The 23815-nt window shown below is 39.1% G+C and overlaps 1 protein-coding gene across 1 annotated transcript in view; it reads right to left on the reverse strand.

Moving 5' to 3' along the window:
- Window positions 1-23815, reverse strand: part of chrm3b (cholinergic receptor, muscarinic 3b) — a 122603-nt gene that overhangs the window by 73855 nt on the left and 24933 nt on the right. Inside the window, exon 2 of the mRNA XM_060889672.1 lies at window positions 17297-17378. The gene's annotated coding sequence lies outside the window, so the exon portion shown is untranslated. The remainder of the gene's footprint in view (window positions 1-17296; window positions 17379-23815) is intronic.

A 23815-nucleotide genomic window follows, 5' to 3' on the forward strand; every position in this document is an offset into this window, starting at 1 on the left:
CAAGGAAACCACAGTACAAGAAAGAAACTTGTCCTAATTATTTATGAACTATTTCTTCTTCTTCTTCTCCTTCTTCTTCTTCTTCTCCTTCTTCTCCTTATTCTTCCTCTCTTCTTCGTCTTCATCTTCATTCATTCATTCATCTTCTACCGCTTATCTGAACTACCTCGGGTCACGGGGAGCCTGTGCCTATCTCAGGCGTCATCGGGCATCAAGGCAGGATACACCCTGGACGGAGTGCCAACCCATCGCAGGGCACACACACTCTCTCATTCACTCACACAATCACACACTACGGACAATTTTCCAGAGATGCCAAGTCTTCATCTTCATCTTCTTCTTCTTCTTCTTCTTCTTCTTCTTCTTCTCCTTATTCTTCCTCTTTTCTTCATCTTCATCTTCTTCTTTTTCTTCTTCTTCTTCTTTTTCTTCTCCTTATTCTTCCTCTCTTCTTCGACTTCATCTTCATCTTCTTCATCATCTTCTTCTTCTTCTTCTTCATCATCTTCTTCTTCATCATCTTCTTCTTCGACATCTTCTTCTTCATCATCTTCTTCTTCATCATCTTCTTCTTCTTCCAGAAATGTAAGCATTTACAAAGAAACAAAAAGGGTACAAGAAACATCGGACATCTTTACAAGGGTCGGAGAAAACCAGGAGAACATGGAAACAGATTCAAAGAAGAATGATACAAGAAAACATGCAAAACCTACAAGGAAACAAATAAAATCTGAAAGCCAAGGACAGTCCTTGAGTGAGCACAGGTATTCACAACAGACAGAAACAATCCATCATGATCACGTAATGAATGGATGACTGAACATTCATTTATTTAAAGATTTATTCATATTAATTTCATCGAAGACATTTCATGCCGAATACAGCTGAGTAACCAGCACCAAGAAAACACGAATCTGTGTGAATCGTCAGCACGGCATTCTGATCAGAAGTGCTTCAAATTCGGCATTTTTTTCCTCAGGGAATCATGATACACGATTCAAGGCGGTAAACAGGAAATGGCGTGCCGTGGAGGTCACTGCTGATTGTAGGCGGTTTATGTTACAGTAAAAACATCACGAAAATAAAAAATCCTGTTGCCCGCATGGCCCCAGCACACAAAGACCTGAGACCAAGCAAAAGAAAAAAACAACTCGCTCATGACCCATCAAACTCCTACTTCAAGGCAACGCTCCACAAAGAAGAAAGAGACATGTAAGGCTTTAGGCTGCTCACGAGAAAGAGTATAAGGATTTACCAATCACCTGAGGTCACGGCAGGTGAGCTTTACACAGAGACAAAGACAGAAGGTCTATTGAGGTGATGGAGAATAGAGAAATGGCCTTTCGTACATGGCTCAGATGAAGAAAGGTGGCACACACACTCATACTCATACACAGACTTCTGACACATCCCTATACGATGAGGTTAAATTAAAAACGAGACCTTCGCTTCTTATTAGCGAGGTTTTTTTTTCCCCAAATAGCAAGCGGAGCATCTGTGTCCTGGCTTCTGCGTAATAGGAGGAACAGGAGCAGGACCCAAGCTGTGCTGATGACTGATAGTCCAGGGATTTAATCTCATAACCTGACAGACACAATTGGGCTTTTGAGGCTTTGATTGGATTCTAGTTATACTGCAAGTCATGTAAAGTGTAAAATAAGGGTTGCCCTCTTATCTGAAAATAGGAAATTTGATATGTAAAATCCAACCCTGGCCAGTAGACCGAGATTTTCTGCATGAATGTTTGTGTACTGGTTTCACAAAGCAGTGAGGGTTTATGGGTAAGCAAACACGATGGTGTGCTTTAAGATGGTTTCTGTTCAGGCAACTGCTGATCAGATGTGACAATAAAAGACAGACGGAGAGACAGACAGGCAGACAGACAGGCAGACAGACAGACAGGCAGACAGGCAGACAGACAGTCAGACAGACAGACAGTCAGACAGACAGACAGGCAGGCAGGCAGGCAGGCAGACAGACAAACAGACAGACAGACAGGCAGACAGACAAACAGGCAGGCAGACAGACAGACAGACAGGCAGACAGACAGACAGACAGACAGACAGACAGACAGACAGAAAGACAGGCAGGTAGGCAAACAGACAGACATACAGACAGACAGACAGAAAGACAGGCAGGTAGGCAAACAGACAGACATACAGACAGACAGAAAGACAGGCAGGCAGACAGACAGACAGACAGGCAGACAGACAGAAAGACAGGCAGACAGACAGACAGACAGGCAGACAGGCAGGCAGATTTAAAAGGATAAATGGATGGATAAAGATAGATAGATAGATAGATAGATAGATAGATAGATAGATAGATAGATAGATAGATAGATAGATAGATAGATAGATAGATAGATAGATAACAACAAATAAAGAAAACTAGACATCTAGTATGCTTACTTCAAATCTATCAGAAATGTTTCTAAATAGAACTCATTAGTGGGAGCCAAGAACCATTATACATCCAACAGTTAAAGAGATTTATGATGAGCTTTGTATTGGAAGCTCCACCCTTCAACACATAAGTAGTTCCCTTTCATGTTAATAAGCTAGCTAAGGTGTAGCATGAACATTGCAAAACTACTCATATCTTTAAGAAGTGAATTTTGGGGATAAACTAAAACTAAAACAAACACGATTTCTTATCAAAATAACATGATACACCAACAGGGAGAAAAACAAAGAGAAACGTGGCACATGGCACAGAAACTTAAATCCCAACACGGTAGACATGAACAGATAACAAACTCAAAACGTAAGCGAGACAAAACAGAGCCGAGGACTCTGAAGCGACATGCAGAAGAGACATGCAACACGACACATTAGGATCAGGGGAGTAAAGGTGGGGAACAGACACGTGAAGACAACACAGAAAAAGACACGTGGCACGAAAACACGCTGCCGGAACGTCGCCTCGTTCTAGAAGGGCATGTCCAAGCATGACCCGGACACACATTAGTGTGAAGCACACTGTAGTGTGCATTTTGCAACTCAAGTGTCAAGTAAAGGAATTGTTCAGTTCAATTCAAATGAATTTGTTTAGCACTTTTAACAATGGACATTGTCTCAAAGCAGCTTTACAGAAGATAAGAAACATAATACAAAATGTTTAATATTAAACAAAGATTAATATAATACAAACGTTCAGGATTAATATTAGACTTATATTTAAATGTGTTTGTATTTATCCCCAATGTACAAGCCTGAGGTGACTGAGGTGACTGTGGTGAGGAAAAACTCCATTAGATGGAAGAGGAAGAAACCTTGAGAGGAACCAGACTCAAAAGGGAACCTCATCCTCATTTGGGTGACACTGGAGGGTGTGTTTATACTGTAAATATACAGTCCGACAATTGTGTATTGATGGAGAGGTTGTCGTCTTCAAAGACCACATGGAGTTTGCATTTCCTCTAAGATTCCAACTGAAACTGGTACATCTCTAGATGCCACAGGATCCTCACAGGTTCAGCCTCATCTCAACGAAGGTCCAAAATCTTCATGATAAGGAACACAACTGGAGCTGGAACAACTGGTACAAACTCTGGATACCTCAGGATCCAGAGATCCATTGTGGATGTAGTAGTTACCTGAGGGCAAAGATTATCTTATCAAGGGGTTACACAGCTATTGTTTAGCCTTTTTAAACCTCAGGATTCTCTATTTTCTCCGGTTATTGCAGCAGGACTGTGATGAATGATGTTAAATGCCAATTTGGTATAATAATCACAAAAGCTGATGTTGATGTCGATGCTGTAACCATTTGCATCCTCTTTAATAAAACAATACACGCTGGGGTTAGTCAGCCACTTGTTTTCCATCTGTACCCTAAATCAACTGATTGTTTTCCTTTAATTAGATAATACACAAGATGGTGCATCATTATATATTGATTTGCACTAATGGAATCCGTCTTTGTATACACATCCATATAGCAGCCCATCAGAGCAGCTTTCTTTAATGAAATTTGTTATTTATAAATGAATTGCACCAGGCATTACGTCAATGCTAAGCTGTTTCATTTAAAGACACACACCGACCGCTTGCTATGTCTGCAAACATGGACATTTTAATGGGATTAAGAGATCTCAACTCAGAGGCTTACAAAAAAAGCACAAAGGCATTCTGAGGGGAAGAAAAAGAAAATGTTCGCCGTGTTATAAAGCTTATTCGCTATGTTTCGTTATTATAATGCCTAAAACGTATTAAAATGCCTATTCTGCTTTGAGACAATGTGAATTGTTGAAAGCGCTATACAAATCAATTGAAACTGAATTGAATAACGTCCGGGCGGCTCAAAGACGTAGCTCCGGTTAGGAGCGAGTATCTTTGTTGACACATGTACACACTTCAGCGTCTTGGTAATTAACATTTTTTGCTTTATCGTTTGTGGCAGGAATTTACGTCTTTGACATTGTTTAGTCGCACAAGGAAAAAAAATCTAATTTGGATGGGTTTAGGCGTTTGTTGTGTTAAGCTGCGTGGTTCACTGCTGTTTAATACCGCTTTTGACAAAGGTTTGGATAGTTTCGTTAAAATTTAGGAGATGCCTTTGAAAAGACACTTTCATGACAAATGCTCATGCTTTTTGTTTTTAAGGGTTAGTTCTTCATAAGAGAGTTAAGTGTGGTCAGAAAACTTAACAAGCGATACGCAAGAGACGCAAACAAAGGCAATAGCTAAGAATTAACTAGCTAGTCCAGTCGTCAGCTGATTAATAACTTCCTCTTTCCCATGATGGACTAAGAACTCTGAAGCCATCTACAAGAATGCACAGAGCAGCCTCTGCTTTCTAAGGAGGCTGAGGTCCTTCAACATCTGCACGAGTCTGTGGTAGACAGTGCTATCTTTTTTGTTGCTGATGCCAACAGAATGAACAAACTCATCCGTAAGGCCGGTGATGATGTGTCAATGGAGCTGAAGTGTCAGAAAGAAGGATGTTGTCTCAGATACTGGCTGTCTCAGACAACATCTTCCACCTGGTCAATGATGTCCTGGACGGATCCAGGAGTCCGTTCAGTCACAGAATATTTCAACCAAGGTGCTCCACAGAGCAACACAAAAAATCCAGGGTTTCCCGCAGCACTTTGGGGTTCGGGCGGCCCGCCTAAGCTGGGAAACCCTACCGCCTTAACTAGGTCGCCCAAAAATAAAAAATTCCGCTGCACAAAAGGCCGTCAAGTGCATCTCAGAGAATAGCACGGACGCGCTTCACACCGCGAGCGGGCACACGCGCCACACGGCTGAAATGAGAGACAGACGTGGTCCGTCACTGTCTGGAGGATAACTAGCCGGGTGATAAAACGCGTGTCCGTGAGAACTGTAAGTGGACTTATGTTTTGGGTTTATTTAAGCCTGTTATTGTATTAGTCTATAGTTCTTGCAAATTTAATGTATGTTAGCTGGTGATTTTGTTGTTTGAGTTCTTCACCTGCTAGCTAGGTTGCACGTGCCTGTTTTTAATAATTGTTAAACATAGTACAGAGTCTGTGGTCTATCTCACAAAGAAGCCCACAAAAAGATTTCTTTTTCAGGTGAAGTTCCATATAGAAGAAGCAAAGGAATATCACTACTGTAGGTACACTAAATAACATGTTGGGGGACACGGTGGCTTAGTGGTTAGCACGTCCGCCTCACACCTCCAGGGTTGGGGGTTCGATTCCCGCCTCCGCCTTGTGTGTGTGGAGTTTGCATGTTCTCCCCATGCCTCGGGGGTTTCCTCCGGGTACTCCGGTTTCCTCCCCCGGTCCAAAGACATGCATGGTAGGTTGATTGGCATCTCTGGAAAATTGTCCGTAGTGTGTGATTGCGTGAGTGAATGAGAGTGTGTCTGTGCCCTGCGATGGGTTGGCACTCCGTCCAGGGTGTATCCTGCCTTGATGCCCAATGATGCCTGAGATAGGCACAGGCTCCCCGTGACCCGAGGTAGTTCAGATAAGCGGTAGAAAATGAATGAATGAATGAATAACATGTTGCTAGCGTATCGTAGCGTATCGTGGAATCTGTCTTTAATTTCAAACGGAACTTTCGTTCAATGAGTGCTCGATAAATTTTGGCTCCTGCTGCAGTCCCATCTGTGTGTAGTGCACGGAGAGCACTCAGCGCCGACTGGAACAAACACCGTCGTTAATGAAGCTGCCTTTTTAACACAACATCACAGGGAAGGCTACAGGCTATTGTTGTTCGATCACAACACACACCCCCGTGGGGCTATTAGTGTCCATTACTCGATCTGAAAAAACGAGAGGCTGATCACTCAACGATTCCCAAATGTTATGGGTAAATCAACAAACACGCCATCAGAAGTGGAAATGAGCGCCAGGTAATGTGCCATGTGGAGAGAAAAGTGTGTGGGTTCTAATTTTTTTTTTTTTTAGAGTGATGCCAAAGCGCTGTCATGGTCTGAGACAGTTCAAAAGCAAGGAACACAGGCTTTGTGTTAAATAGTGATGAAGCCATTTAGGTGTTAAAAGCATTAAAAGCATTTTCTGTCTTTCTTTCTTTCTGTCACATGCAGGCAATGTATTCAGCTGTAGGTCTGTTAAAGCCTAGACTATTATTAATGAAGCGGTGTCATTGCTTTCTCTTTAGAAAGAACAGAAAGTAAGAGAGGAGAATGAGGAAGGCGGAATGATGAAATTATTAAAGAGTGTGCGTGCGTGTGTGTGTGTGTGTGTGTGTGTGTGTGTGTGTGTGTGTGTGTGTGTGCGTGTGTGTGATGAGCAGGTATGATAAAAGGCTGGGGATCATTTGTGGATTCTGAGCATAAACAATGGGTTCGATACAAACACTCTTTCACATCTCATGTTTAAAAATAATAGTATTTTTAATTGATGTGGTTATTGATATTTTAATCCAATTTTATTCCTAACACCCGCAAACAAACAGATGAGAAAAAACACTCAGAAGCATAGAAGAGCATGCGATGTCACAGACAGAGATAAATAATAAAGACTGACGACACGTTTGTGATCTCTGGAAAATTGTCCGTAGTGTGTGATTGTGTGAGTGAATGAGAGTGTGTGTGTGCCCTGCGATGGGTTGGCACTCCGTCCAGGGTGTATCCTGCCTTGATGCCCGATGACGCCTGAGATACAGGCTCCCCGTGACCCGAGGTAGTTCGGATAAGCGGTAGAAGATGAATGAATGAATGAATGAATGAATGAATGACGTTTGTGCAGGCTGACGAACTTTTTGTCAGAAAAGCACATCCAGTACTGTGTAAAGAATCCAGACAAACAAAGACAAACTCATATCTCGCTAACTCGCTCCACTTCCTATGCTAATCACAGGCCTGAGAGTCCCTGAGTGTACAGGGATGCTAAAGAACACTAGCTTCACGCTGTATTATATGATACAACCTTAACGTTTGTAGCCATTTCTTTGTTTTATCACCAGCGTTGTGTATTGTGGGAAAAAGACTCAGGTCCTCATCAGGCAATAGCATGACTGAAACTTCAGCCAGTCACTTTATAGTGCATCATTTTGGTTGTTCTTTGTCAATGTCCTACAGCTTATGGAGAACATTCAGGGTCTATTGAACAAGCTTTGCACAAATGATGTACTCTAAAAAAAAAAGGGGTAACAAAATATGCAAAACAAAGACACAATATAAAGCACTAAACAGCACTAAATGCAAGCAGTTTTATATGGAACTTGGCTGCTATGATGGACATGTTGGACAATCTGCCACAGTTCTTCAGGAGAATTTGAGTCACAATTGCTTTTGTTTTCACAGTCCTTACAATGGACTCGCGACGCTTTCACACGGCCTCACTTCTGGTATTCCCGGTAACTCAAGCACCAGGTTCCTGACTGCACCTGAATCTCTTACTGAAGATGAAAATATGACTAAAGTAACTACAAGTTCTGTCAGGAAACGGGTGACTCCAGGGGAACAAAAACAGACCCAAATGCAGGGATAGCAACACAAAGAGGGGAATTTATTTAAAACAACAAAACTACAAACACAAGACCAAAAAAAAAAACATGAGACCATGAGACAGAACGATTAGGATGCAGCAAAAATACACAAAAAGACAGGTATAAATAGGGAAAGTAATCAGAGAAACTTAAAGGTGCAGGTGTGCAGAGGCGAGAATGGGATAAGGATCAGGCAGGGCAAACGTGTGAAGACACAACACAAACAAAAACACATACCATAAACAAACAAAGCACCCCCTGGTGTTCAGGCATGGAATTGTCCAAGTTATCATGATAAGTTATTTGCTTTCTAATAACATTTCTGACTTAAGCCACACCCACTTCCACTTTGCACACACACACACACACACACACACCCACACACACACATATACACTGTTGTGTTGTTGATGTTGTTCTTTCAGCTGCTGCCTGTTTAGAGTCACCACAGAGGATCGTCTGGTCCACATATTAGATTTGGCACAGGTTTTATGTAGGATGCCCTTCCTGACGCAACCCTCTTATTTTATGCAGGCTTGAGACCGGCACTGAGAGACCAGTGAGATCACGGATCCTGCCACTAGACCACCAGGAGGCTCGCACATTATAGTAGATACTGTACAAGTGGATAATTACTAATACAACTTCAATCTATGTACAGCATACTTGCTTTCATACCCAAATAGTTTGCTGTTTAATCATTTATACTTCAGCCAGAGATAGCTCTGGCATCATGCTGCAAGAAGTCTTCAGTGTGTGTGTGTGTGTGTGTGTGTGTGTGTGTGTGTGTGTGTGTGTGTTTACAGTGCCTGATCTCTACACAGATTGTGAAGCATGTGTTGACCTTTCAGTAATGCACGTACACAGCCACCCTCCATAATTAACGATAACAGAAATTATAGAATAATTAAGACAGCAGTTAAAGATCTCGTCTCCTCTGGCTTACTTCGCCGCTCGTAACATCTGATCTGTGGACAGATTTGGCAAAAGTGTGTTGATCTTTTTTTTTTCTCCCCCAAAGTTGAAGATGATTAAATTAGTTCAGTCCTCAGCGCTCCAGAAGCCTGAACCAGACCTTCAGAACAGAGCTGAACACACTGCAGCAAAGACCTCACACAAACCCCAACATCAGCAGTCCACAGATTCATCACAACAAAGCAAGGAAAGAAAGAAAGAAAGAAAGAAAGAAAGAAAGAAAGAAAGAAAGAAAGAAAGAAAGAAAGAAAGAAAGAAAGAACAAAAGAGAAACAAAGAAAGAAAAAAAAGAAAGAACGAACGAAAGAACGAACGAAAGAAAGAACAAAAAAAGAAAGAAAGAAAAAATGAAAGAAAGAAAGAAAGAAAGAAAGAAAGAACAAAAAAGAAAGAAAGAACAAAAAAGAAAGAAAGAACAAAAGAAAGAAAGAAAGAAAGAAAGAAAGAAAGAAAGAAAGAAAGAAAGAAAAAAGAAACAATGAAAGAAAGAACGAATGAATGAAAGAAAGAAAGAAAGAAAGAAAGAAAGAAAGAAAGAACGAACGAATGAACAAAAGAAAAAAAGAAAGAAAGAAAGAACGAACAAACAAAATAAATAAAGAACGAAAGAACGAACTAACAAAAGAAAAAAGAAAGAAAGAAAGAAAGAAAGAAAGAACAAACAAAAGAAAGAAAGAAAGAAAGAAAGAAAGAAAGAAAGAAAGAAAGAAAGAAAGAACAAAAGAGAAACAAAGAAAGAAAAAAAAGAAAGAACGAACGAAAGAACGAACGAAAGAAAGAACAAAAAAAGAAAGAAAGAAAGAAAAAATGAAAGAAAGAAAGAAAGAAAGAAAGAACAAAAAAGAAAGAAAGAACAAAAGAAAGAAAGAAAGAAAGAAAGAAAGAAAGAAAGAAAGAAAGAAAGAAAGAAAGAAAAAAAAGAAAGAACGAACGAAAGAACGAACGAAAGAAAGAACAAAAAAAGAAAGAAAGAAAAAATGAAAGAAAGAAAGAAAGAAAGAAAGAACAAAAAAAGAAAGAAAGAACAAAAGAAAGAAAGAAAGAAAGAAAGAAAGAAAGAAAGAAAGAAAGAAACAAGGAAAGAAAAAAGAAACAACGAAAGAAAGAACGAATGAATGAAAGAAAGAAAGAAAGAAAGAAAGAAAGAAAGAAAGAAAGAAAGAAAGAAAGAAAGAAAGAAAGAAAGAAAGAACGAACAAACAAAATAAAGAAAGAACGAAAGAACGAACTAACAAAAGAAAGAAAGAAAGAAAGAAAGAAAGAAAGAAAGAAAGAAAGAAAGAAAGAAAGAACAAAAGAAAGAACAAAAGAAAGAAAGAAAGAAAGAACAAAAAAAAGAAAGAAAGAAAGAAAACACTACATTTTTATACTAAGACTTTTTTTCATGCCTGTGTTTAAACTACCTTAAAATACCTTTCACATTTTTATTGTTTTTTTTTTCAAGATAATATTTTATTGTTTATTCATAATTTTTTCTGCATTACTGTTTTTAGTTTTTATAAGTATTTTAAAGGTGCATTAGTAAATATTTAAAAAAAAATCAGTGTTTCTTTCACAAAGCTCCATTTCCAAGGTTCTATGGAGACCCACAGCGTGTCAAAGAGTCGAATCTAAACACAAATGCGTTCCTAACCTGAAGTAACTGTGTGAAGGCGCAGCTCAACACACCGTATGTTTGTTTTCATCATTTACTGTAATTCTTTCTGTTTATTGGTACAAGTGAGGCAACTGTTTATTACACCTTAGTTTATTACTGTTGGATTTACAACTGTAAATGCAGTAAGTTTTATGTAATTGCTTTGAGATTCATATAGATGACATATTAACCTTGTTTTTTTTCTTAAAACGAAGCATATCACATTTTTCCGTTAAAGAAAAAAAGAAAAAAAGAAAGAAAGAAAGAAAGAAAGAAAGAAAAAAGAAGGAAAAAAGGTTTTATTATAATTATCCACCGAATACGGTTCTGTTCCAGTATAAAACGCTGCTGGAGTGAAGCCAGGAACCCGACGAAACGAGAGCTGGTGTCATTTTGTCACCATGGCAACAGCTGAATTTAAAAACAGGCACAAAATCTCAGTCCTGCGGGTTTAGAAGATTATTGTTGTGGAAAAGAATAAGAAAAAGGAATATCAAAATCCGGAATTTCCTCATTGGGATAAGGAATAAATCCTCATCCTCATCCTCATCCGTGATTGTGGCGACATTTTAGAGGTAACACGTTCAGCACAAAAGAGATGAAACACAATCACACCCAGCTTTTGTGCTAATAAATGTGACATTACAGCAAGTCCTAGCTAATCTCAGGCACTGTCTGCTCCGTGTAAACAATTGCCTTTAAATGGTCAAATACCACTCAAAAGAACAACATGTATGATCGTTGTGGGAAAATAATTTCATTTCCTTTTAGTTCTAGCATATTTCTGTGGATAATATAGAAGCCCGATCAAGTTACAATGCTAGTTAAATTCAAGACTTTTGGTTCCTGTATCTCATAAATATCAAAGGAAAGGTGGAAATGTAACTCAGGGTATCATCTGTCTCTTTGTGCCATTTGTCCTATTGTTATGTTAATGATATTAAGGGTGGGTGAAATTCCAGGATCTGGTGTGGGGGCTGTTACATCCTTTCATGTTTTGATTGTCACCCGAGTGTTTTGTCGCTATCGCTATAAAATGTGTATATTTACAATGTATTACAACTTTAATTCAGACTTGATGACTGCAGCGCCCGTGCCAGTACGCTCTGACTTGCAGACTCGTTTCGTCGTGTATCTACAATAAAGTACTACTGCACAAGGATATCCAAGTCTCCTGGTCTTCTCTGGATAAAGTTTACAACATCGTCCATAACTACTAATATTTTTATACTGTACACTGGAAATTGTAATGGCTCTAAAACTCAGCCTGGAACAAAACAACAACAATAAAAAAAATCACACAACTATTAAAATATGTCTATAAATAAAATTTGATTTTTTTTCCAGGAGAGAAAAAGTATAAAAATTCCAGTACATATTCAAATTACATTTGAAACTCGATATTTCTTACATTCCGTTCTGTTTACATCTCTACCGTAAGCTGGTAATGCTTACTAACGATGTGGAAGTGACCTTCGACTTGAGAGAAAACAGACGCAGGTGTTTATACTCTACAGCTCTGCTGTGTCGCTCCACCTCTACGGATTTATTTCGGCTTTCGGATCTACGACTTTGCCAGCAAACTCTGACCAAAAAATGTAGCCTCTGACGTTCCCTAAAGCACAGAAAGCACAGATATGCTTGCTATGTAATTTCTTTCAGAAAGCAGATCACCCTCTTTAGTGCATGAAGTGGAAAAAATGAACAGATTCACGGGTACACTGCTTTTTTTTTTTTTTACAACGTTAACGTGCTTCTGCTTTTTGCAAGCTATTGAGTAAAAGTCAGACTATGCACAGATTAAGATGTTAAACTGCTCAGTTCGTTCATCCGTCGATCATCTGTCGATCGTTCCACATATCCGTGTCGCTCATCTGCGAACATCTGGGAATTTTGCTGCATCTAAAAACATAAATTTAAGATAAAAAAAAAACTGAGGACTGTCTATAAAGCAGCAGTAAAATGAGATACGGACTGAATTCAGACAGCGTGAGCTCTGGAAATGCATTCATCGTGACACACTGTTATATAAACTATCTGAACATTACAAACTGCCTAGCAACCTGATGAAGACGTGAAAACATAAAGAAGTACAATGTTACACGCCTTCGGCTGTGTTAAATACAACAACACGTACCTGTTGGCTTTAGTGCTCATCAAGCTACAGTTTATTTCTATTTATACACACTGTTGTATATCCTGAGCACTTAATGCTGAGTTTAGCGCATTAGATTATTAGTGCACTAAACATTTACTGTACATTAAGGATCCAAACACTAAAAATCTCTGCGACTGTCAGAAGTCAATGATAAAATACTGCTCTCACTATTATGCCTGAATCAGTACTGAACTACATTACCCATCAGCCCCAGAACATCACATTCACCCTAATGGTCACTGACACATGTTCTATATCACCCCTAATCAGTATACTGAATACTGAAGTCCTGCTTTCTGTTTGTTTATTGGTCGATCTTTTCCTGTTGTGTTTGTTTTGTGCACCACAGTCTCACTTATAGTCTTTGTTTTTTGTCTGCGATCCCATCCCCATCTGTACACAGCACATTTCTGGAGTCGAAAATTCTAGAGTTAGATATAAACTTGGATCCAAGTTAAATTTTCTGAGATTTTTTTTCCTAACTTAAGCCCTATTCGGACGGGATTAGTTTTACGTGTGGACGTGGGGGTAAAGTAATTATTACCAGAGCTCCTTGGTGATTTTAGTCCAGTCCGAATGTGCCATCTCGATAATCATTACGGACAATGTCAGTAAAGATTACAGCGACTTTTACCTTCTGTAAAAAGGTCCGGAAAAATCACCTCAGGTAATACTAATCCCGTCCGAATAGAACCGCTGTAAATATGTACGGTAAAATTCCGTCATTTCCTGTTTAAAAGTAGTTTTTGGCGCGTTTTTCAAGCATGGAGGCGTCATGTTGTCTGTTTGCGCACGTGATAACAGGAAGCAACGTCATACGCACATGATGACAAGGATGTTACTGTGGTGCGTAAAGCGAGTTACCCCTCCCCCTTCTGCTAGTTTTACTGAGATGTCTTGTCCCGTGCGAATTGGCCAATTTATATTACAGACGTCCTGAGGTAAAATTGCATTACTCCACGTCCCCACGTAAAACTAATCCCGTCCGAATAGGGCTTTAGACTCCAGCCGGTGTTTAACGGTACTCTAAAGTGGCGTACTATTTTGGTGTTCATTCCCTGGGTGTTGAGGAGCCTGATTCAACTCCCCCTGGTGTTGTTTGGTCTACATCATTCCCGCACCCAGCTGCATTATCATGGACTTCGTTGTGAGGAAGGTAAACGTGCCATCTTACTTTATTACACTATTCTTAATGCTGTGAGGGATTTTCAGAGACTATCAATCTTATTTGTAAGTAGTAGCTCATCGGTTAAGGTTCTGGATTACTAATCAGGAGGTTGTGAGTTCAAATCCCAAATCCACCAAGATGACTCTCTTGTGCCCCTGAGCAAGGCCCCTAACCATCAATTGGTCAGTTGTATAAATGAGATAAATGTAAGTCACCTCTGTATGAGAGTGTCTAACAAATACTGTGAATGTATTCGTGGTGTTTTTTTTTTGTGTGTGTGTGTGTGTGTTTTTCTTAGACTATGAGAAGGGTTATAATTTGAATAAACTCTAGTTAATTTTTACACTGAATGTTAGTAGAATTTTAAGTCCACAGGAGTTTTACAGAGCGTTTATTCCAAGGGGCAGAATTTGCTGTGAAGTTTAAGGTTCTTGTTTTTTCGCTCGTTATAAAATAAAAATTTGTAACTGCACCCATCCATCCTCAGGGCTCTCAAGTTTTGAAGACAGGCGTGACATCTCCAACCCCTCAGCACCCCCCAAAAAAAAAAAAAAAAAAAAAAAAAAAAATGAACACATTTTAACCAAATACAAAGTATTGTGTGTGTGTGTGTGTGTGTGTGAGAGAGAGAGAGAGAGAGAGAGAGAGATTATGACTGGTGTTGTTTATAGTAAGTGTTTGTTACCTTTTTGGTCTCCTTTATCGTTCGTAATGTTGTTTTGTCATCTTGTGTAGCCTCTTTTTTTGATTGGCTGATAAGTGTCAGGCTCGACTAAGGGCTCGATACGCACTTGATCACTTGAACCTGCCCGGTTCCACAGAGACAGCGGTGCAGACTGATACATTTTGGGCGCTGCGGCATATTAAATACATGATAAATAGTAAGTTTTTGTGCGTGAGAAATACGATGTGTGGTGGGAGAGCGTGACAAAAGACCCAAATGCGTGACTGTCACTCTCAATGCGTGACACTTGACAGCCCTGCATCCTGTAACTTGGCCACCATTTCCTGACAATTACAATATAGTTAACATGGATTGCTAACGTTCAGCCATTACGCATACAGAGAGAGTGAAAAGGGAGAGAAATGTCAATTTATTAACCCCATAATCAACCCCATGCACGGTTCCTGCATACAGAATGAGTTTCTAGCTGCGTCTCAAATGATGTACTACACACCATGCACTATGTACCCTATTGTCTAGCGTATATATTTTAGAACGGACATATTGTATCACCTCAAATGGAACACTAACAGGAAGTAAAAAGCTGTTTCCTAGTCAATGGCAAACGACATCATATGCATGTAATGTGACGCGCTAGCTTTGGCTGAATACACAGACCTTTTAAAATGACGAAAATGAATCACACAACTTGAGCTAATTAGCACCGGAGTGTCATCTGACATCTTGATAATCCTTTCTCCTTGGCAAGTGTTGAGTGCATGAAGTGTCCAATATTCCACACTTGGCTTTGTTAACCTGTTCAACTCTAAGCCTTATTTTAAGGCTCTTGCTTGAAGACATGCTCAATTTAAAATGAGTGTATCTCAAAAGCTACAAGGTGTATTTGAAGAATTCTGGTACCTCGAATGTCAGAAGGTCAGAGTAAGAAAAGATTGTACCCAGAAATAATGGGATAAATTCAGAAACTGAATAACTGGTGGATAAATAAGTGTTTTTTTTAGCTACTGGTTCCTCTTTATACCGTGCAATGGCCGATCGCTTGTGTCAGCTTTCTGTCTGTTCATTTAACCCAGCGGTGTCAAACTCAGGCCAAATTTGGCCCGCGGTGTAATTATATTTGCCCCGCGAGATCATATCAAATGTGCATTACAGCTGGCTAGCCGCATGTGCCGCTAATATTACAAATCCCAGAATGCCTTGCCACTGTATAGACGCGTAGTCACGAACAGCAAGCGCCCCTCATTCTCTGTTGACAGTCGTTAACAACCGTGCTACAGTCACATCGGGCAAGTTAACTCCACCCTCCATAAAAATGGCCAAACCAAAGATGGTCAATAGGAGCTTTCAAGACAGGAGGGAGGCAGTTTATCTGTTCACGAATATAAAGGACAGACCTGTTTGTCTTGTGTGCTAACGGAGCTAACGTGTCTGTAACGAGAGAATATCACATACTGTAAAAAGACACTAGTCGAAAAGTTGGATTTTCATTGAATGAAATAATTATTTTTGGTTGTTTGTTTATTTGTTTATTTATTTATTACAGGGACAATGCATATTAATAAACATTTCTGTCAATATGCCAGAGTTAGCCAGATGGCTATTTTTCACCTGTAGTCCCTAAACAGATGGTAATAAAAGTCACCCTAAAAAAGATAAAAGTAAATAAAAGTACATATTGAAATAACAATAAAGCTACAATACAAAAAGTACTACTGTAAGTATTAGCTATGATGTAAATTATGATGTAAATTGTTTTGTTGTTGGTTTTGAAAAAAAGATCCACTTCAAAAAGGAACTTAAAATGATCCGGTGAGAGGCGTCATTTATTTTATTTATTTAAATAAGAAACGAACACCACTGATGTGTCTTTTATTTCAAATTTAATTTCTTATATGTTTGTAATATCAAGCTCTGGTTGTTCCAAATCCTGCGTTCAAGCAAAACTAAAGTTTGTTTCCATATGAAAAAGGTTGAACATTACGTATCAGTTGCAGTTCATTTTTCAATAAATATTCACTTTGGCCCGTGACTTTAATCTCAGTTTTATATTCTGGCCCACTGTGACTTTGAGTTTGACTCCCCTGATTTAACCTCTTTGTGTTGGAGTTTTTCTTTGTAGTCTTATAGCGGAGCTTCTTCCCGTACGTCTGCTACTGTATTCTGCATGCCTAGATATATTCAGGCTTTGTATGCTTTATAAAGGATTTATAATGTCTGACCTTGGTGGAAAGGGTTAATTGAATAAGAGCATCATCATCATCATCATCATCAATATTCAGACTACTTACTGTATACCACAGCATGGTGTAGAATAGTGCATAAATATGTGATTCTGAGTTTGTACCCATAAGTTCAAACTGGAGTTCATAAACCAGCTGTGCATTTGCACACATTTCTGCAAATAAATCTGACAATTAACAGACAACTGCTTACAGATAAACATACCTGCACTTTAAAGAAACACCTCTTCTGATATATGTAGGATACAACATCCTGCTGGACTCTGAAGATATGTTCTGAATTAAAATCCTGTTTCTTAAACAATTCTTTAGCGCAGTTTGAGCTTTTTGTCTCACTAGAGCATTATGCATACGTAAGATCTTTGCTGTAATCGCTCTATTACAGCACATGACACTTTTATTGCTGAAAATGGTGCATTGAAAACACAACACAGACGTAAAGCGCCGCTGAAAACTCTGGCAGATAACGTGAAGCGGCCAGAGGAGAGAGGAGATGGACCTACCTGATGTAGAGGATGGCATCTACAGTACAGTGTCCCGCCTCGGCAGCGTCCACTACACCAGTGTACACATCACACACAGGACCTGGACAACACAACAGCATAACAGATACTCAGTTCATGCTTATATTTGAGGAAATCACCATTTATAACTGAGAAATACATGTTTTGTTGTGTATTTCTAATATGAACAGTGAACAAACAAATCCAATGAGAAAAGAACAAGAACTAAAACTAATGCTACGGTGATGTACTTTGTAAAAAGTGAACAAAGGTCGTTTTTTAATATTTTCATGCAAGAGACAGCACCAGATTCATAATGTTTCAAAGCACAGACTGAACACAAACTGACCTTTATTGAAAGCTGACTTTCAACAAAAAAGACTCAGAGTAGCTGCCTTTATAGCAGGACTACTGACTTCTACTACTGAAAAAACTCAAGCATTCAACACTTTATGATTGAACAAAATACATTTTTGGTCGACTGTAATTAATAATAATTGTTTCTGGAAGGGTAGGGCACGTTCGCCTCACACCTACAGGGTCGGGGTTCGATTCCCACCTCCACCTTGTGTGTGTGGAGTTTGCATGTTCTCCCCGTGCCTCGGGGGTTTCCTCCGGGTGCTCCGGTTTCCTCCCCCGGTCCAAAGACATGCATGGTTGGTTGATTGGCATCTCTGGAAAATTGTCCGTAGTGTGTGATTGCGTGAGTGAATGAGAGTGTGTGTGTGTGTGTGTGCCCTGTGATGGGTTGGCACTCCGTCCAGGGTGTATCCTGCCTTGATGCCCGATGACGCCTGAGATAGGCACAGGCTCCCCGTGACCCGAGGTAGTTCAGATAAGTGGTAGAAAATGAATGAATGAATGTTCTGAATCTGCATGGTGATTCTTCTGGAAAGTTTTAAAACTTGTCAAATTTAAAGGAACTGTTTGTAAAGTGTGAATCTTGATGATGTCACAGCCAACCGAGAGGAGCCGAGACGGATAATTTGACCCTGTCTTCAGAGTGTGAGGGATGGTGTAGTCTGTCTCCCTGTAACACCGACAGTAACACCGATCAATCGTAGGCATCTGTGAGTTCAGATGTGCCGAAGAAGGCAGATAGTGCTTTCGAAAAAAGACATGGCTGGATGATGTCTTGTGTCTTGAAGGTGTCTTGCGTCTGGCATATGATAGGAGGGAGAGAGCTGGCTAGTGGCTGGGAAACGGCAGGTGAACATAGTGAAAAATCCAAATCAAACAATAAATCAGTAAAACAAATGTTTTTTAAATATAAAAAATATCTGTTAATTATTTTTCTTCAAATGAAGCAGATAATTGACATTAAAATCAAAATGCATTTCGGTGATTATTCATTCTTTCATTCATTCATTCATTCATTCATCTTCTACCGCTTATCCGAACTACCTCGGGTCACGGGGAGCCTGTGCCTATCTCAGGCGTCATCGGGCATCAAGGCAGGATACACCCTGGACGGAGTGCCAACCCATCACAGGGCACACACACACACACACTCTCATTCACTCACGCAATCACACACTACGGACAATTTTCCAGAGATGCCAATCAACCTACCATGCATGTCTTTGGACCGGGGGAGGAAACCGGAGTACCCGGAGGAAACCCCCGAGGCACAGGGAGAACATGCAAACTCCACACCTAAGGTGGAGGCGGGAATCGAACCCCCAACCCTGGAGGTGTGAGGCGAACGTGCTAACCACTTAGTCACCGTGCCCCCCATTTCGGTGATTAAAAAAAAAAAAAGGTTCATGTTTTTGTTGATTTACTGCAGGTTAAACAAAACTGATTCACTCAGCAGCTCTAAGCCGTCAATTTCTATGTTATGTCAAGTTGATGAACTCTAAATCTTCACTCAAAGCACATGGCCACTGCCATGACCGAATATCCGTCATCTGCTCACACAAACAGCTTCCTAACATGCTTTAAAGGTAGCACAGCTCTGTATGATCTGACAGAAGAGGAAGATGTCTGTGTATAAAGATGTGTAAGCATTTAGAAATATTATATCTAGAAATTATAATCATATCATTTCTATTGTACATTAGTGGAAAGACAGATTTGATTCCGGAAAATGATCTCTGTTTTACAGCTTTCAGTTTACTTTTAGTTGGAACGTTCATTCACTCACTCATCTTCTACCGCTTATCCGAACTACCTCGGGTCACGGGGAGCCTGTGCCTATCTCAGGCGTCATCGGGCATCAAGGCAGGATACACCCTGGACGGAGTGCCAACCCATCGCAGGGCACACACACACACGCGTGAGTATAATAATATTATAATTATATTATAATATAATAATAATATAATTATTATTATAATTATAATAATTTATATTACACACTTACCAAGACTTACAGAGCCATTATATAGTTTAACTTCTTCAAGCACACAGTGATGTATTAAAGAGCATGAGACTGAAGAGAGAGGGATTTTTTTTTCCTTCACCTGACTCTGTACAGATACTTTATTTACTCATAATAATAATCATAGTAAAAAAAAAAATAGATACTTAATAATAATAGTAAAAATAATAATAATAGTAAATAATAATAATAATAATAATAATAATACAGATAAAACTATTTTATTATTATTAGTATTATTATTATTATTTTATGTTTTTACTACATTTGTTGTGCAGTGCAACTTTCACTCTCTCTGTGACCATTAAAATATCATATAGAAGCTGAAGATCATCTTGTGGTTTATGTTTTTTAATAAAACGCATGAGAGAAACTTGCAATATTTTTATTTTTATTGTTCTTTTCTTTCACCTGTTACTTCACCTAAATCTGTACACCAGATACTTTATTTTATCATACTCTATTGCTATACTTATTCTATAATAATAATAATAATAATAATAATAATAATAATAATAATAATAATAATAATAATAATAGCAATAATATTATTATTATTATTGTTATTATTATTATAAAAAAATTGGTGTGAATTAAAATATTTGTTCATTTCGTGGTTTAATTTTTTAATCAAATGCAAACCAGTGCCTTCCCATTATTGCTATATTTTTATTTATGGCTAGAAAAAAAACATAACTTTTGGTACTGAAATATACATTTTCATGTCCAGTCAGCTGCTTATGGATAACGTATGATAATTTATTGGTACAGTGCATTGATTTCATGCAGGATTTGTGCTGTTATGTCATATCCAGTGTAGTACTGGTCCAATAAACAACTCGGATTCTGCCACAACACGCATTCAGTCTTAGAGAGCTATGTAGCTAAATCACAGCAGCGCATTGACGCCAACACTTCTAGGAGGGTAAAGACTGAGATAAATTTGATCAGCATGTTCCTGCTCCCTCGTGCTCCTCTGAAGCACACTCATCCTGCAGCTCGCTCTCTAATGCAGACTCTGACGCTGCCAAACTCCCTAAACGCAGCACCAGAATCTGTCATTAAAAGCCTGCCAGTGAACACAGGCTCTGAATCACGGCTCACTGTACGGATTTCAAATATAAATACGATGCAACTACGATGTTACAAAATAAGTTAAAATAATTCAGTTTAACATCCATGTTGCAGCTGATGATAGAACACAGACTACACAGCGTAGGATGAAAGTGCAGGTTCTCACTCACTCGTATTCTACCGCTTATCCGAACTACCTCGGGTCACGGGGAGCCTGTGCCTATCTCAGGCGTCATCGGGCATCAAGGCAAGATACACCCTGGACGGAGTGCCAACCCATCGCAGGGCACACACACACACACTCATTCACTCACGCAATCACACACTACGGACAATTTTCCAGAGATGCCAATCAACCTACCATGCATGTCTTTGGACCGGGGGAGGAAACCGGAGTACCCGGAGGAAACCCCCGAGGCACGGGGAGAACATGTAAACTCCACACACACAAGGCGGAGGCGGGAATCGAACCCCCAACCCTGGAGGTGTGAGGTGAACGTGCTAACCACTAAGCCACCTTGCCCCCCAAAGTGCAGGTTAATAACGATAATTATAAAGCGCAGTCCAGAAACGTGAAGCAAAACATAATCCAGGAACAGGTAGAGGTCAGGATCTGAGTATACAAAATCAAAACTGTGAACAAAGCAAGAATCAGAAGCTGAACAAATACTTAGAGCTGAACACAAGACACGTGTGGAATAAACAGACGAACTAATCAAAGGTTAAACCCCAAACAGGTGAGAGTACTCATCACTGGTTATATCAACAACCAGAGGACAATACAGGGGAGGAGACAGGAATCAAAACGAAACACATGGCAACGTCAACAAAACCAACACAAAAAAACAATGGAACAAAACACAACCAGTGTCAGGATCCGATGGAATGAATGTTTGTTTATGTGTGTCCAATGAATGCAGTCATTACTAAAACAATATTCACAAGACAAAGACCAAATCAATTTTTATTTTTATATTATATTTTTTCAATATTATTTTTATTTAGTATTGAATGGATTGTTTGCATTAATATTTGGTTTGTGTTATCAACTCTGGTAATAAGAATAGTGACATTTCACTGCTTTTGGTTGCCGTCTTTCCGGCTTTCCGCCGATTAACGTTATAGATAAACGCCTCCAGCTCTGACTGCGCGTGATTCGCCAAACCTCCCTTATTGCAGTCACACACATTTCTTCTGATTTTATTTTGTAGTAACGAGTGACGAAGATGCTAAGTGGAAATATTACGGGGTAAAAGTATACATTTTATCTAGGAAATGTAGTGGAGTAAAAGTGAAAGTTAACATAAATTTAAATAGCGAAGTAAAGTACAGATACGTGACATTTCTACTTAAGTACAGTAACGAAGTATTTGTACTCCGTTACATTACAACACTGAGTAGGATGAATATATTATTTCTGATTATGACGTCTTACTGAGTTTAAGTTTAATTTGCGGTGGAGAGAGTGTTCAGTGTGCATGTGTTGTACCGTGAAAGGTTTGGCTCCGTTTCACGCGGAAGACGTTCAGTTCTCTCCAGCGCTGGAAAGCTGATCCTACATTAACACGGGTCCTGCTTCTTGCCTTATCGTAAGCCTTTTTTCACTTTTCATTTTTATCCACCATGTCAATGTTTCAATCGCTTTCTGCTAATGTCACACATGCGCACTGAACAGTCTCTCCGACACATATCGACAAGCCCCGCCCCTTTCTGCTCATTGGCTACACGTTTGTTTTGTTTACGGCCCGACTCGGTTTTCTGAAGCGTTTCTCAAACATCGTGCACCTCACCTTTAATGCTTAGGTTTAAAGACACTGCTGTTATTTATAACCAGCTTTATGATGTTACACCGTATAATGTTCATTAAGTCTCAGTCCATTAAAACCCTGATCTAGAATTTATTTGAAAGAAAATAATAAAGTAATATATTTATATCATTTTCAGAGAAAGCTGTTTGGACTCTAAGTTTGTTGATGGCAGATAGTAAATATTGAGAGAACAAATATTGATATACTGGATGCTGAAACACTCACGACTAAAGCCTACAATGTGTCTTAACAGTCTTATCCAACTCCTTTTACTACATCTGTATTATACATGTGTGGCAAAATGACAACAGCCGTATCTAAAAATATCGTTTTTCTCATAATACGTTTTCATCTGTGAACATCCAGTGCCTTTGTCAAGGACACATCAGCGAGGTGTATTTTTGATGAAGAACCTCTTCAAATCAATGAATCCACAGCGTTTCAAGACTACTTTTCTTTCTACTCTCTTCCTAACCACTAGTATTAACCTTCTGCTTATCGAGAGGGCTGTTATTGAATGTTTTGGACGTAAACATCGCTGTAAAACGTGAAGGCCGTGAACGTGGAGGTGATCCTATAGGAGAAAATAACCTGTCTCGCCGTGAGAACGCAGCAGTCTCCTCAACTAGAGCCAATCCAATCAATTTGCCTCTAAAAACTAAAAACACCACCTTTCATATTGGAACACAGGAAAAAGTGTCTCAACTATACACCCTGGCTAGTCAGTGTTATTAAAGACTCTGAATTCAGGGGCTTTTCATTTAAAATGGAATTCTATCAAAACAACGTGCAATTGTCGTGCAATTATTGTAAAAACGTGTCTTTTTAAAAATAAACACTATAATGATTACAAAATGATCAAACTTGGAATTAGTACAAATGTCTAGAATTAACTTTTAATAATCGGATCATACTCGGTTAGTTATAACCTTATAAAAGTAAATACCAGACCCATTTGACTATATTTAAGATGTTTTCACTTACTAAGACGCCATTTTTTGCAGTGTGCTCGTGCCGTCGTAGTAAAATAATCAAAGATGAGGTAAGGTGATGCAACCCAGTGCAAATTACAGTTATACTACCACAGCAAAGTTGAAAATTTTTTTAAATAAAAGTTTAATAAGTTTTCTTAGACCACCGTGACTTGCCAATGATTACATTTTTTTTATTACAGAAAGCCGTGGCATACATTTTATCCCTTTATGCTTGCTGAGCAAATTTTGGTAGCTCGGTGGATAAGGCTTTGATTTACAT

The sequence above is a fragment of the Tachysurus vachellii genome, chromosome 2, assembly GCF_030014155.1.
Source record: "Tachysurus vachellii isolate PV-2020 chromosome 2, HZAU_Pvac_v1, whole genome shotgun sequence".
Taxonomy (NCBI): Eukaryota; Metazoa; Chordata; class Actinopteri; order Siluriformes; family Bagridae; genus Tachysurus; species Tachysurus vachellii.